The sequence below is a fragment of the Silene latifolia genome, unplaced genomic scaffold (assembly GCF_048544455.1).
Source record: "Silene latifolia isolate original U9 population unplaced genomic scaffold, ASM4854445v1 scaffold_70, whole genome shotgun sequence".
Classification (NCBI taxonomy): Eukaryota; Viridiplantae; Streptophyta; class Magnoliopsida; order Caryophyllales; family Caryophyllaceae; genus Silene; species Silene latifolia.
This window is the reverse complement of record NW_027413609.1, coordinates 3,691,366-3,696,109: the sequence shown is the minus strand read 5'-3', so window position 1 is coordinate 3,696,109 and position 4,744 is coordinate 3,691,366. Positions and strand designations below refer to the sequence as shown.

At 39.5% G+C, this 4,744-nt stretch overlaps 1 non-coding gene across 1 annotated transcript; it reads left to right on the top strand.

The window, feature by feature from the left end:
- The first annotated feature begins 3,835 nt into the window (after positions 1-3,835).
- LOC141640067 (small nucleolar RNA R71) lies at positions 3,836-3,942 on the top strand. Its single transcript, XR_012542813.1, has one exon. It is a non-coding gene; the product is annotated as a small nucleolar RNA R71 (small nucleolar RNA).
- Positions 3,943-4,744: the final 802 nt, after the last annotated feature.

The following is a 4,744-nucleotide window of genomic DNA, read 5'->3' as shown; positions in this document are numbered from 1 at the left end:
GTTAGTCTTTTCCAGTGGGTAGAACGTTTTGTAGAAAGCTAGAGCCAATTTCTTCCAGGAGTCAATTCCGAGAGTAGCTTTATCAAGGATCTTCAACCATTGTTTTGCGGTGCCAATTAGAGAAAAAGGGAATAAGACCCACCGAATTTGGTCTTGAGTTACACCGGTTTGAGAAATCGCATCACAATAGTCACAGAAAGTCTCCATGTGAGAATGAGGGTCTTCACTAGGCATCCCCCCAAATTGGCTTCTTTCGACTAATTGGATAAATGCGGATTTGGCAATGAAATTTCCGGTTAAGTGTTGTGGTGTGGGAGTACCATTGGGTAGGTTCTCCTCAGTTGGTACGGAATGTGATGAAAATTTAGGCATTGTGGGTTGATTTTGTGTTGGATATTGTGTTGGGGTCTCCTCACCTTCTCTTGCAAAAGGGTTGACGAACTCAATAGTGTTTGGTTGAATAACTACAACCTCACCAATACCTCTCAAAGTACCTCTAGCAAGTCTTCTATTGTTTGTCAAAGTCCTTTCAATTTCGTGATCAAAGGGTAACAAGTTACCTTGTGATCTTCTAGACATGTAAAATATCAAACAACTTGAAAATAATTAGAACAAACCTTGAGGAGTTTTACTTCCCCAAGGAAAAGAAAGACACAACTAATAACAATATAAGAAAATCTAAATCAAGTTAACACCGTCCCCGGCAACGACGCCATTTTTGGTCGGGACCTCTTGGGAGGTTTAGTTTTCGGTACTTGTCGTTAGGAGCACCTAGACCAAAACAAAATTTATATCTCCACAAACAACTCTACTATTAGTAAAGAGGCAAGTAAAGGTCGGATCCCAAGGGACGGGTATTGAAGTAAGATTTTCAATTGCAAGTAGCGGTGTCTAGGGGTGTCACAATTTGGGGTTCGAATAAAAGATCACTAAACTAAATAGCAATGAAAGTAAACAAGCAAGATGATTAAAAAGGGGTTTAAAAATTGATAAAAGGCACTAGGGTGTCATGGGGTCATAGGGGATTCATGGGAATTGATCATACAAACATATTCTCAAATTATAAGCAAGCAATTATTGTTGTGATGGATCGAGTTGGTTTATATCTTACAATCCTAGGAAAGTTTGGGTCCCAGAGCCGAATCGATTAGATTGTACAACACCTACAAGTCGACTTAATCTTCCCTACTCAACTATATGCATGGTCTAATGAGACTCGAGTTGGTATATGTCTTACAAGTCTCATTGAAAAGGTAAGTGATGGGTAAAAAATGCAAAGATTCATAGGCTCGCATTTCATCAAACGTAACATGTGCATAAGTTGAGATCACAACAAGCAAGCAAATAAACTATGAAAACATATTAAATTAAGCATGAATCATCTCCCATGTTGGTTTCCCCTAATTACCCATTAACCCTAGTTAAGGAAACTACTCACTCATTATCATGTTGAACATGCTAGCAAGGTTGTCAATCATACCAACAAAGTAAAACATGATGAATAAATGAAGATGATTAACAATAATTAAAAAGGGATTAAGAGAATTATACCTACTAATGATTCCAATAATAAAGCAAAGAATAATAGAAGTACTTGATGATTGATTGGAAGGTTGTCAATCTCCCAATAATAACCCAAATAATCTTCAATTACCCAAAATAAAAGATGAACAAAAGAGAGATTAAGGAAATGAGATTTGTATTAAGACTTGATTAAAAGTTGATTACAAGATTAAGAAGAGATTAGAATGATAAAAACTACACTAAAGATTGATAAGAAGAACATGATTATCTAATTAGACTAATGGGGTATTTATAGTGGGGATTAGGTACACAAATTAGGGTTTACTAAGGGCTTAAATGACGATTAAGTCCTTGAGGAATCGCTTCTCTCAGAAAAATATGCGAGTCTCCTTTTTGCCGGTCTTTCCGAGATATGCGCCTCCTTCATAGAACAAGAAGAAAATGGAAAGTTGCTGTAACACAATCCGAGCGTCCAAGGCACGAGACAAGCAGATTCTCTGGCTGTTGGACGAGCGGATTCATTGGATGGACGGGTGGTTTGTGGCGTTTTTGGACGGGCGTCCCTCTGGCAAAGACGCTCGGATTCCTGGTCTTGGACGAGCGTCCCGAGGGCAATCCGCTCGGATTCTGGGCCAACCTCTTCCTTTCTTCTTTTCTTCCTCCTTCTTCCAACAATCCTCGGGGATTTTGTCGGAGATGCAAAGATCTTTTCTCATCATTGCCTAACTACTATAATATGTACAAATGCCTTCTAGTCTTGTCTTCTCTTTGATGCTTGGTCATTGAATTCAATCAATCTAGCTCTATTTTGCCATGAAAATGCAAGGTTTGCACTCCTCTCCTGCCAAGGTAACAAAACCTCAAAGAATATGCAAAACAAAGGACTAAAGACAATAAATGACCTAAATATGCACTAAAAAGCATGGGAACAAGACTAATTCAGGGACTAAATATGCTCAAATAATGGTCACATCAGTTGTGATGCCTTTTGGGTTGACGAATGCACCAGTAGTTTTCATGGATCTTATGAACCGGATCTTCAGTCCGTTTCTGTACACGTTTATGGTCGTCTTCATTGATGATATCTTAGTCTACTCTAAGACTAAAAAGGAGCATGAGGAGCATCTGAGGTTAGTTTTGCAGACCTTACGAGATAATCAGTTATATGCCAAGTTATCCAAGTGTGAGTTTTGGCTAAAGAAAGTAGCTTTTCTGGGTCACGTGGTATCTAAAGACGGTGTGTCAGTGGATCCTAGCACGATAGAGGCAGTTACCAAGCGGGAATCACCAAAGAATGTTGCTAAGATTCGGAGTTTCTTGGGTTTAGCTGGTTACTAAAAGAGGTTCATGAAAGTCTTTTCTACGATCACGCGGCCTATGATAGATTTAATGAGTAAAGAGACCAGATTTCGGTGGGATGAGAGTTATGAGATGGCTTTCCGGATCTTAAAGGAGCGTTTGACCACAGCTCCTATCCTAGCCTTACCTGAGGGAAGTGAGAACTTTGAAGTATACACCGATGCTTTAAAGAATGGTTTAGGATATGTTTTGATGTAGAATGGGAAGGTTATAGCTTATGCGTCAAGGCATCTTAGGCCATATGAGGAGAACTATCCTACTCATGATTTAGAACCGGGTGCAGTTGTTTTTGCTCTTAAGATTTGGAGTCACTATCTTTATGGGGCAACTTTTAAGGTGTTTTCAGATCATAAGAGTTTGAAGTATATCTACACTCAGAAGGAGCTTAACATTCGGCATATGCGATGGATGGAGCTGACTGGGGACTATGACATGGAGATCATCTATCACGAGGGTAAGGCTAATGTTGTTGCAGATGCTTTGACTAGAAAGAATGTTCATTCGTTGTGTACAACTCTTGTATGCTTGAAAAGCATTCACTTGTTCAATTGTTCCTCTACATTCACTTTGGTCATGTCCCAAAGTTCCACAATTCTTACATATCCCACTTGGGATTGATGAAGATGCCGTCATGGCATTAACATGATCCTTTGGTGATTTTGAGGCTTCTTCAAGTCTAGCCATAGCTTTTTCGAACTTCAAATTGATGGTATCAATGTGGGCACTAAGTTGAGCACCCAATTGAGTAATAGAGTCCACTTTATGCTTTCCTCCTCTAGTAGCCTTGCGAGGTCTACTATATTGTGAGTTATGGACCGCCATTTCCTCAATATTGTTCCAAGTTTGATTATCGTCAACTTCGGTGAACATACCATTTGATCCCATGTTGAGAATGTTTCTTGAGTCTTCATAAAGACCATTCCAAAATTGTTGTACCAAGAACCACTCGCTAAGTCCATGATGAGGACATGAGCGACAAATTCCCTTGAACCGCTCCCAAGCTTCATACAAAGATTCTTCATCTCTTTGCTGAAAGCCCGTAATTTGAGCTCTTAGCATGCTAGTCTTTTCCGGTGGATAGAACTTTTTGTAGAAAGCTAGAGCCAATTTCTTCCAAGAGTCAATTCCGAGAGTAGCTTTATCAAGGCTCTTCAACCATTGTTTTGCGGTGCCAATTAGAGAAAAAAGGGAATAAGACCCATCGAATTTGGTCTTGAGTTACACCGGTTTGAGAAATCGCATCACAATAGTCACAAAAAGTCTCCATGTGAGAATGAGGGTCTTCACTAGGCATCCCCCCAAATTGGCTTCTTTCGACTAATTGGATAAATGCGGATTTGGCAATGAAATTTCCGGTTAAGTGTTGTGGTGTGGGAGTACCATTGGGTAGGTTCTCCTCGGTTGGTACGGAATGTGATGAAAATTTAGGCATTGTGGGTTGATTTTGTGTTGGATTTTGTGTTGGGTTCTCCTCACCTTCTCTTGCAAAATGGTTGACGAACTCAATAGTGTTTGGTTGAATAACTACAACCTCACCAATACCTCTCAAATTACCTCTAGCAAGTCTTCTATTGTTTGTCAAAGTCCTTTCAATTTCTTGATCAAAGGGTAACAAGTTACCTTGTGATCTTCTAGACATGCAAGATATCAAACAACTTGATAATAATTAGAACAAACCTTGAGGAGTTTTACTTCCCCAAGGCAAATAAAGACACAACTAATAACAATCTAAGAAAATCTAAATCAAGTTAACACCGTCCCCGGCAACGGCGCCATTTTTGGTCCGGAACTCTTGGGAGGTTTAGTTTTCGGTACTTGTCGTTAGGAGCACCTACACCAAAACAAAATTTATATCTCCACA